We start from the raw sequence: 12,101 nt of genomic DNA, 5'->3' as shown, positions 1-12,101 counted from the left end.
GAAGTAAAGAAGAAATAGAAGAAGCTGTGAGTATCATAGGAGCTTCTGGGTACTACCTACTGCCTAATTGAGAAAACCTTTGGACTGATTGCAGATAGATTCTTTTGGCCCCGCATGGAAAAAAGAAGTTAAACAATATTGTAAGACATGTGGAAATTGTATACTCAGATAAACACCTTCTTATCACAGTGCACCTCTGATAACTTTCACCAACAGTGGGTCCCTAGATCTAATTTGTACAGATTTTTTGTCATTGGAAGATCCCATTGGGAGAGATTACAACATAATGGTAATTACAGACCATTTTATCCGATATGCCCAGGCATATATTACTAAAGATCAAAAGGCTGCCACTGTTGCTAGAACACTCTGGGGCAAATTTTTAGTACATTATAGTGTACAAGCACGATTACATACTGACCAAGGAAGAGACTTTGAAAGTCGATTGATAAAAGAACTTTATATATACTGTGGAATATCAAAGTCTCATATTGCACCTTACCATCCTGAAGGAGATCTGAAACTAGAACGCTTCAACTGAAATCTACTGTGCAGACTATGTACTCTAGACCCACATCAGTAGAGTAGAGACATAGGCCAACTGGTGCATGTGTATAATTGCACAAAGAATGAATCTACTGTATACTGCCCTTATGTACTTTTATTTGGTAGGAAAGCTTGGCCCCTATCAACATTTGTATGGGTGCTGTTATAGATGTCCCCTCTATAAGGTCTCATACCAAATAAGTAACCCAGATGAATAAAGAACTTAACACAGCTTACCAATTGTAAGATATGATCAAAAAGTGTGAGAACACATATTAAACCCTGGAGCCAGAGTGTTATTAAGGCAATTAGGAGTGCCTAAAAGATTAAAAATATTTAATCAATGGAAAGAAGCTCCTTATAGGATCATTGAGAAGCAACCAGATCTTCAAGTGTTGAAGCTTCAGTTAGAAGATAGCACAGGGCCGATAGTAACGTACCAATACCAGCACTTGTTGCCACTAGGGAAAGCGATAAAATTCCCTGAATCAGCTTAGAATGAGCTGCTGACAAAGGTAGAAGAGGAAGATGAAAGAAAGTCATGAGGTTCCCTTGGTCTGAACAATGCTAACCCTACAATTGACTCAGAAGTAGGAAACTCAGATGAAAATTCAAGAGGATATTTATACCAAGAAGTTCTTGTGCTCTCTAAAAACAAAGTTATGACAAAGAGGGAATGGACTTACTCTGGGGATGCAAATACATGCTATTCTAAAGCGCCACCAACAAAAAGCATTGGTGTGGAATGTCAAGTTCTCCCTGAAAAAGTTGTAAATGAGTCATTATCACATGTTCCATTAGATATACTTAGTGATGTTGATAAGCCAGAATTTTGTGAACCCAAAACGGAACATTCTGTCAGAGACCAGTGAGCCCCTAATATTCTAACATACGATATATTAGGAGTCTATAGAAATATCTCGGTTAATACATACACATATGGTGAATAATTGGTCTTATTTAGGAGCTATTAATCTAGAAAATTTTTATGAATAAGCCTTTTCATGTATAGAGTTAATATTAAGGGAGTTGTACGTTATGGTTGTGCACTAGAGCTTAATTTAATTGATGCATTCAGTTCTCAAGCACCAGGGGGAGAATGTAACCCCAATTCATACATAGGCTGAGTGACAGCATTATACTAAACCACAGTACAAGCAAGTCTTGAGAATGGGTACTAATTCAGCCAAGCAGAGATGCCCACACATACACACCTCTTCACATATAAATTGCTATAGTCAGAGCTACAGAATAGCAGGAATGAGCATGGACAATAAATTCAGCAAGAACACTAATCCACTGAACTGAGATATCTTCTTATATAGCAGATATATGATAAGGAGAATCTTTCGGCTGGAGTATATGAAATGTAACTAAACTGATTCACCAGATATAGATGCCAATAAGAGTTGGAGTTCCTATTTTTCAATAATGTGATATCTGATATAACAGCCCAGGCGTAACAGTAGTAAGCAGTGAAGTAGTTGCTCACTCATGCCAATCATCTATAAAAATAAAGACTTACATTAAAAAGCAATATTACCCTCTAGTGGGCAACTTAGTAGTTATTAACTCATAATTTATAAGAGAACAGTGACAGGAAGGATTTCCCTGAATAAGCATACTTTGAGGATAATTACAATATATTCAGCTCCGTAATGGGTCAATCCAGTTAGCCAATTAGTGACACTTTGCTAGTTCGGATACTTTTTAGGAAAATGGTTACTTGTTCCTTTACTTTGTCATCATCAGGTCATGCTTATACAATTTATATGTGTTGATTAGACTAAGGTAAAGTATCTCCTTATGTTTGACCCTAAACTTATCAAGGTAACCATTGGTCTGATCTAAACTGATGTTCATACAATCTATCTGTGTTGAGTAGACACAAATCTAAAGGGGGTACACACGGAGAGATGTATGCTTAATTTCTAAGCAATCTGAATAGCTTGCTTAGAAATGAAGCACAGATCTCTCCGTGTGTATACCCCACAGCGATAGCGATGCGCTGCCCCGCATGTCGCTATCGCTGACTCTAGATTATCCTGCATGCAGGCCAAATCTAGTTAGATCATTCACTTCACTGCTGGGTGAAGTGAGCGTCCCCCCCTAGCTCAGCACACATCATGCTATGTTCTGAGTGGGATAGAGATGTGTGCTGAGCGTTCTTTGCTAGATCGTTCAGCACACATCTCTGTACACATCGGTATGTGTGTACGCCCCTTTAGGTGAAATATCTCCCTACTCATGACCATGAACTTATCAAGGGAGCAATTGGTCCGATCTAAGCTGATTTTCACTGGTCTCATTGTTGAATCCCAATAAACTGTAATTTGCATATTTAACATCTTCCAAAGAATTACCCTGGAAGAAGTCTCTTAGATATGAAACACGTAGGGTTAAACAATAAAGGATTTATTCAAAGAACCTATGACTGGAGAAAATGATTCCTTACCAATAAGGGTGAAATCTATGTTCACCAAAATAATGTACTGTATGACAAATTTTCTGAATGTATTTTTTTATCTGATGCTGAGTAAATTTAGCATTTTACAAATTGAAATTATTTGTAGAATCAAATTTATATGAGTGTAAATCTATTTGTAATAATAATATATGGGCATTACTTTCACTGTGGTTAACATCTAATAAGATTCTTTATTAAGTACGGTTAGCTCTTCTTTTTCAATTTTATCTGAAATTTATTGGAGACCAATCTATGAAGCACCTCCTTTTAGACAACTATAAACCATAAATATATATGTAATATTTATTTATCTATCTATCTATCTATCTATCTATCTATCTAAATACAGGCAAGTACATATCCATAATGCAATACCATCAGGGAGGCGTCTGATTGACTCCAAATTTATTCTGCAGAAGGACAACAAACCCAAACATACAGCCAATGTCATTAAGAACTATCTTCAGCGTAAAAAAAGAACAAGAAGTCCTGGAAGCAATGATATGACTTCCACAGATCCATGATCTCAACATCATCAAGTTTGTTTGGGATTACACGGTCACAAAACGGAGGCTCTTGGCACTACCCAGCTGCGCTCTGTTTTACCTCCACCGCAAGTACAGGCACTGTCTGTCATCTATTCTTTCTCCTGACATCCCGCACAGCCAGCCGCTGTGCTGAAGCTCAATGTCACCATCCACAGGACCGGCGGCCATCGCGAACCTCCATGGCCACGCCACGCCAGTGTTCCCGCTGGTGATCTCCATGGACAGCTCCATGACAATTTATGGTCAGATGATCTCCCTAGTTCCAATCCAGGATCACTTCCTGGTCATGTGATTCTCTCATCCAGTCAGTGGATAGCAGGGGGTATATATTCCAAGTCCCAGTGCTGGCAAGCTGTCAGTGCTTTGTTGTCTCTCAGCCTGTTGTGAGCTCCTGTATCTCCTGTTGGTATAGACAAAGTGCAGTATCCATCTCCAGCACTACCTGACTCCCTGGGTGATCTTAAAGGGCCACTACTGCAACAACACTGCAGCATATCCTGTTCACTGGTGTGCCACCCCAGTGTTCCCGAGGGACTGTCCTGCATATCTTTGCGGCATTAGTGACTTGCTGGTTCCACCCAGCATCCTCAGAACCTGTCTCGCTGGTTCCGCCCAGCATCCTTGTTGGTTCAGCCCATCCAGTATTTTGAAAACCTGCCTTGCTGGTTCATCACCATCCAGCATTCTAAAAACCTGCCTTGCTGGTCCAGCTCATCGGCATACTGAAACCCTGCCTTGCTGGTTCAGCCCATCCAGCATTCTGAAAACCTACCTTGCTGGTTCAGCACCATCCAGCATTCTGAAAACCTGCCTTGCTGGTTCAGCTCATCCAGCATCCTGAAAACCTGCCTTGCTGGTTCAGCCCATCGAGCATTCTGAAAACCTGCCTTGCGAGTTCAGCTCCATCCAGCATTCCAAAAACCTGCCTTGCTGGTTCCATCCAGCATTCCAAAATCCTGCCTTGCTGGTCCCACTCAGCTTTCTGGAAACCCAGCATTCTGGACACCTGCCTTGCTGGTTCCGCCCAGCATACTGGACAACTGCCTTGCTGGTTCCACCCAGCATTCTGATTACCAGTTCTTGAACATTCAACTTCTCAGTGACTATCTGTTACCGGTGACACTCCAGCTATCTATTGCACTGGTGGGTCTGTCCATCAGTGTTCCAGTATAGCTGGTCACCTCTCACTCCTAATTCTCTCAGCCAACTGCCATGTCTGCGTGAGAAGATCTTACATTAAGCCTGCTCAGATCTGTTCTCAACTCTCAAGACCAGACCCAGTGTCCAGTTCCAGTCCGGATTCACAAATTACAGTAGCCGTGACATACATGAAGAGACAGAAGGATGCATCCACAGAAGATCTGTGGTTAGTTCTCCAAGATGCTTCAAACAACCTCCCTGTCGAGTTCCTTCAAAAACTCTGTGCAAGTGTACCTAGAAGAATTGATGCTGTATTTAAGGCAAAGGGTGGTCATACCAAATAATCATTTGATTTAAATTTCTCTTCTGCTCATTCACTTCGCATTTTGTTCATTGATAAAAATAAACTATTAACACTTCTATTTTAGAAAGCATTCTTACTTTGCATCCTTTTTTCCACACTTGCCTGAACCTTTTACACAGTACTGTATATATTTGTGGGGGTTATCCCAAGCAACCCGTCCATGGTTTATTTTATTTAGTTGCTTGGGTGGAGTCACATATTAGCTTATAATATGTCGCAAACCCCCAATTTAGGAGGGTTACAAGGATTTAATCTGAAAACTGCAGTTTCTGCAGCTTTAGCAGATTGTCGAATTTGTGTTGCTGCTAGAGACTCCATACCTCTTGAGGCTGCAGTTTTGACAGCATTGGCTGACTGGTAGGTTTGTCTTGCAGCTGGCCCTAGATTGTGCAGCCTTGATTGACCGATGTTTGTCTCGCAGCTGCCGACTCCATGCCTCTTGAGGCTGCATGTCTAGCAGCAGTAGCTGAATGACATGTTTGTCTTGCAGTTGGAGACTCCATGGCCCTGGATGCTATATGTCTAGCAGCATCAGCAGATTGGCAAACTAGCCTTGCATTGAGTGATTTTCTCTGTCAGGTGGCTGCTTGTCTCTATTGTTGACCTGCCAACAGTGTTAATTTTGTAGATGAAAATTTGTCTAAAAGTATTCGTTGACTAAAGTTTATTTCATGACTAAAATTAGCCTAAAATGAAAAAATGAGATCCAATGACTAAATCTTTACTAAAACGAAGCAAAAAATGTGCCTAAAACTAAAGGTGCATACACATGGTGCAATTTTAACTACAGATATGGACTATATAGTCTATACTGGTAGAAAACATAGAACATATCTCACTGTATGTACACAGCTTGCGATGTTGATGTGCGCTCCCACGGGGTCGGTATCGCAAGAAAAAATAGACTGTGCATGCAGGTCAATTTTGAGTAGAAAGTGTACAATCTAGTTTCTAGTATAGTCAAAATTGTATATAGCCAAAATTGTACATAGTCAAAATTGCACCGTGTGTATAGTCAATATCATTGGTTCTGGGCTCCAGGGAGTTCAAGGGAAAACGCAAATTCAAAATCGGCCTTTAGGCAGAATCGCACCATGGGTATGCACCTTTAAAATTAAATTTTAAGTCCTTGTCAAAATGAACACTGGAAGCAGGGTTTTACATTTTTAAAGAACATTCATGTGTTCTAAAGATTTGCAGAAAATATGACCTTCTGTAAAGAAAATCTGATTGTGTATTGCACTTGTTTGTAGTAACAAACTGAAAGCATTCATTTGTATATGATATATGGGAGTACTACGGCAAGTTAGACTCAGTATGTAACACATTCTCAGCCTACTGAGCCTAGATTACTAAATTTAGTAGTTAAAGGTATGCTAACTTCTCAAGGGAATTTTAGAAAAAATGTTCTTCAGCAAAATCCACTACAATATCATTAAACTGCAAACGTTATGACTCAAACATTTACTAAAATTAGACTAAATTAAAAACTGCAATCCACTTACTAAATCTTGACTAAAATGAAGCAAGAAAAAAAGACTATAATGTGACTTTAAACCAAATACAATTTTAAATAAGTTACTAAGACTATAAACTAAATTGAAATTCTTTGTCAAAATTACCATTGGCTGCCAAATGTGCTTGTACTTCCTCTGACGTCTCCTCATGTCTTGCCAATCTTTTACGTCTAGCTGAGGAGCTGCGACCCAGACTCGATAATTTTTTTGGGTGGCATGGCTTTTCAAAAACTTAGTCTGTGGCTGTGCTTTAACAGTGAATGGTCCTGAAAAGTCTAGCTGAAGAGATGCGACCCAGACTCGATAATTTTTTGGGTGGCATGGCTTTTCAAAAACTTAGTCTGTGGCTGTGCTTTAACAGTGAATGGTCCTGAAAAGTCTAGCTGAGGAGCTGCGACCCAGACTTTGTAATTTTTTTTGGTGGCATGGCTTTTCAAAAATTTAGTCTGGGGTTGTGCTTTAACAGTGAATGGTCCTGAAAAGAACAACACTTTTGAAGGCTGAGATGTGAAAAGTAAAGTAAGTTTGAATGTAGTATACTAAAGGGGGAAAGCTTTGAAAAGGATCACAGAAGTCATTAACACCTGGATAAATGACAGTGCAGGCAGGAATATTCTCTGACTGTTTGGAATGGGGTATATCAGGAGCAGACTGACTTACAGAACAGAAATCAGTATAGCCTCCAAAATCATGGCAGTTTTAGAAATCACTGCAGACCTGAAATCCTTGCAGTTTTAGAAATCTCTGCAGACCAACATTGGAGACCATGGCTAATAACTGTCAGTACAGGTGCAGTGTGACAGTTGATCCTCCAACTCACTGCCCACCACTGGGACATTTCAGCCTGCGCCTTTAGAGCAAAACATTTTTCAACAATGGGAGACATCTTGAGCGAAGCTGCTTAAACGAAAATTTTAATTCAAAGACTCTACGATCGATCAAGGGCCACCATGTAGACCTCCATGGCCCTGACAAAGTATAAATATAGCCAAACACCTAATCCTGTTCAAACTAAACAACCATGCAAACTTTGATGGAGCTAGGTATAAAACTGGTCCTGCAAAAAGGACAAATAGACACACACAGTGCAGAATAATGGGTTAAAGTATGTGGACAGGTAGTGCTGTATGGATGGGATAGGTGTTTTAAACATTGCAAGTCAGAGTTACAGGTTAAAAACAAATTAAGTAGCTAAAGTAACTAAAACAATTGAGCTAGCATGCACTTTTTAGTACCCCTAAAAAAGTAGAGCATTTACTGGCTTAGAAAATAGCTTTCTATCATTTTTAAACAGTTGTTAAAACATAGAAATCAGCATTAGAAGTGATTAAGATCTCTAATTATTTTCCTTTAAGACAGTTATAGTAATAATATTAAGTTAACCAGTAGTAGTATTATTTTTTAGGGCACAGGCTGATTTCCACAGTTTTGTTGTAATTTCCCACAGGTGTTTGCAGTAAAACTTTGGGCCTAATTCAGATCTGATCGCAGCAGCAAATTTGTTAGTTACTGGGAAAAACCATGTGCACTGCAGGGGGGGGGGGGGGGGGGGCAGATATAACATGTGCAGAGAGAGTTAGATTTGGGTGGGTTACTTTGTGTCTGTGCAGGGTAAAATACTTTTTACTTTATTTTTACACTGCAATTTAAATTTCAGGGTAAAGATACCACACCCAAATCTAACGCTCTCTGCACATGTTATATCTGCCCCCACCCTTCAGTACACATGGTATTGTCCATTAGCTAACAATTTCCTGCTGCAATCAGATCTGAATTAGACCCATTTTTTTCAAATTTGGATAGCAGGAGAATCGGAAGCACGCAGAGCCGCGGTAATAAGAAGTGGGGCGCACTAGCTTCGTTCATGTCTGCTGCAAAAATCTCCTACCCAATTGAATGTGCACCTTAATGTGTCAGTTTCCCTTTAATGGTGAAAGGTGCTATGTCAGTTGTATATATTTGCCAATAAAAACAGGTTGGTTAAAAGAAACGTTCTCATCTGGGATCAGACCCTGCATAATTAAAGTATCTGAAGTCAGAAGCGTAGCGTGGAGACATGACACCCGGAGCAGGGTCATGTCACGGTGCCCCCACCCACCACCACACATACATAGATTCACACACATTTAGGCACAGACATACATAAACACACAAATACAGTATAAACAGATATATACACACACACACACACACACACACACACACACATAAACACACAAATATACACACACAGATATATACAGACATACACATATACACACAGACCTACATAAACACACACATATACTCACACATACTGTATACAAAGATATATATACACAAACACACATGTATACACATTAGCACACAGACATATTCACACACATTTACACACAAACACAGACATATACACATAAACACACAGTATACACACATTAATTCTCACCAAGAGGGCAGCAGCAGAGCAGCTTCTCGTTCCAGCCTGGAGGGGCGGAGCTTCTTTGTGATTGACAGGCTGGACCTCCGTGGGTAGAAGGAAAGGACTAAGGAAAGGGAAGGGGTGGCCACCACACTGCCTGCATGTTCCAGATCACTGAATGCAGAGCCCTGAAAGCCAGGAAAGTTCTTCTGACAAGCCTTCAAACCTCCCCTCTTCCCTAACAACACACCACACTGCACTGCACTGTGCAATCAGTGATATGCAACATGCAGCCAGTGTGGTGGCCACCCCTTCCCTCTCTTCTAGTCCTCATCTCCTCCTACCCCTGCCAGAGATCCTGGCTCTCTGTTGTGCAGTGAGCCAGCGCCTTCTGTCCCCAGCAGCGCCTGGAGCTCAAGCTCCACTTGTTCCACCTTCCCTACGCCCCTGTCTGCAGTCTCAAACAATACCTCAATGAATGGTGCAAACATGGTTACAGTAGTAAAGATTTACAAAAAACACCAATCTATCTGAGGACAGTCATCTTCAGTATGCCCCCTCTCCCAGCAGGACACACAGACTCTGATATCTCAGTAACAGATGGCAACAGACTTAGGCTTGACTCCATACCATGTGGAACAGGACCTCTCTGATTGGCCATACTTGCCTACTTTTGAAAAAGCTTTTTCAGGGAGACTGTGAAAGAAACACCTATAAGAGCAGTGTTAAAGTGGATGTGAACTACTGCATCTAAGCATTGTTGCTCAGTTAAGATCTACTTGTTGATACTTTTCAGCATTTGTCCTGTATTGTATTACACTCACATGGGATTCCATATAAGTTGCTGTCACAGCACCGTGCCCCAGCCTGCACTTAGATACCACAAAGAGTACTGGAATAGCACTCTTGTGATCACCAGACACTTACAGCACACTTCAAAGTCCACATTTATTACATATATGTAAGTATGGGCCTCTCCAGGCATGTCAATTCATAAAGCACAGAGATAACACTGACACATTTTTTAGGATTTATTGAAAACTATCTTAAGTGTAACACCCCTTTACCTGGGTTTTCTGGGTAATGGTGTGTATTTAAACTCTTCCCGATTTGCAATGCTTCTCACCTGGTACTTCTCTTGGTATTAGTGCCTCCACTCGAATCTTGAAGTGACGTGCTCTTCTGGGAAGTGTTCAATTTCAGGAACACCAGAGGGAGATTCGGGAAACCCCCTGCCCACCACGTGCTTAAACCGCCCCCACTACAGGAATATATCACACGGATATGTTGCAAAAGCCACCCTGGCACATTTATTAAAGGGTCTGGAATAGCAATTGCTTTTATGCATTTATATACATTGTACTATAGTAAGATCAATAAAAGAGGACATATACTAAATAGGCATAGAAACATATTGAACAGTCAGTAATGCACACACATATCTAAAGGGTGTATAATGCAGTAATAAGAAAAAATGAACAAAACACATGAATCTGCTTTCTCCTGTCTGTCTGTCTGTCCCTTCCTGAACTTTCCTTTTGTATACAAATAACACCCTGGCCTTTGCAATCACTGACTGGGTAATGACAACTTAAACAGCAGTATCACAAGGAATTTCACACATACCACGCAGCATTAGACAATACAACCCCCACTATAGTGCACTGTTATTTCAGAGTTCATTATCTTCTGCATGCTATGGCTTGGAGAAAACTGTACTTTAAAGGGTTCCAATTGGCACTTTCAGCACACTGGTAATTGTAGTTCCACAAACTGATTCTTGGTGAAATCACACACTTTGTTAGCTAATAATTGTCAGTCTTTAGCAAGAAACATAACACTGTAAACTGTTATTTATCTCACATTCCTCCAAAGTGTGTGTCCCTCTGCAAACTCTCCTCTCCAGGGGTGAAAAAGGAAGGTTTGAAATGTGTTATCCTCTGTAAGCCAGTTAACTTCATCAGACTGGGGCCCTTCCTCTCAGTAGGGCTCTCTCTGTATAGTCACGTTGACTTCTTCCCCAGTATTCTCCAGTCATTGTCAGCTGCATCTTAGCTATATCCAAGACATGGTTCCTTCTCTCTCCTGGCCCATCTCCTCCTCCACTCTTCTGGACAAAAGCATTCCATTCTCCACTCCCCCCCCCCCCCTCTCCATGCCCTGTTTCCCCACCCCCGACAGCCTCTGCATGTCTCTCTGTATATATACTCTGCAACCCAAGGCTGTCTGGGAGTTGTAGTCTCTAAACACAAAGTGGCCGGTGTCCAATTTCACATCTGCTGCCTGTAATAAGCGTTGGGCGCTACATAAGGGTTAAGAAAAACAGGTAAATAAATAAGTCACACAATAATGTAAGGCACAGGTTTACTTGACGTAAATAAAAAGGAATAAAAAGTCAGAACCCTAAATTATCTTACTCTGAGGTTTAGGTGATCTGCATGGGGGAGACCTCAGGAAGCAGAAGAATGATCATCTCTTAGCACAAAGCTACTTTCTTATAGAATGAACCTGAGTAGTGTGGGTTTCTGATCCTTATATACCCAAAACCACTCTCCTTCCAGCAGCCCCACCTTTTCTGGGCAGAAAGGGACTGCTTTCTTTGTTCTCACAAGATTTGTGTAGATGCAAATTAGTTTGTCTCCAGTGACACTAAACGTCATATATGTCTCTTGCTTAAGAAATGTATTTTGGCTATTCAGAAAGTTGGGCATATGGGACCTCAAAGGGACATGGCTTAATAGTTATACCTTTTGGTAGGATTTGATCCCCCAACCTGGATAGTATTTGATGGAAGGAAAGCTGAACGAAAGAGACTGATAAGATGACACTCTTCCAGCCTGCTTGAACTAGGGCCCCCTACTGTGAAAAGCACTAATTCCAAGGAAGTTTAACCTTCAAAAGATTATTGGTTAACACCTCCCCACTTGGTTTAGCAAGTAGCTTACACAACACAATTTAGAAACTAGCAAGTCATACCACTCAGATAAATCATGAAATATACATTTTGGGAGAACTATAATCATTCACATCATGGTCACAGCTGGGTTATTTCTCATAGGACTGTGAGCACAGTTTACCCAGTGGACACAGAAGGCAAACAGTTATGACACGTGACTTTGAG

Source organism: Pseudophryne corroboree, chromosome 5 (genome assembly GCF_028390025.1).
Source record: "Pseudophryne corroboree isolate aPseCor3 chromosome 5, aPseCor3.hap2, whole genome shotgun sequence".
Taxonomy (NCBI): Eukaryota; Metazoa; Chordata; class Amphibia; order Anura; family Myobatrachidae; genus Pseudophryne; species Pseudophryne corroboree.
The sequence above is the reverse complement of the archived record's forward strand: the minus strand, read 5'-3'. Positions refer to the sequence as shown.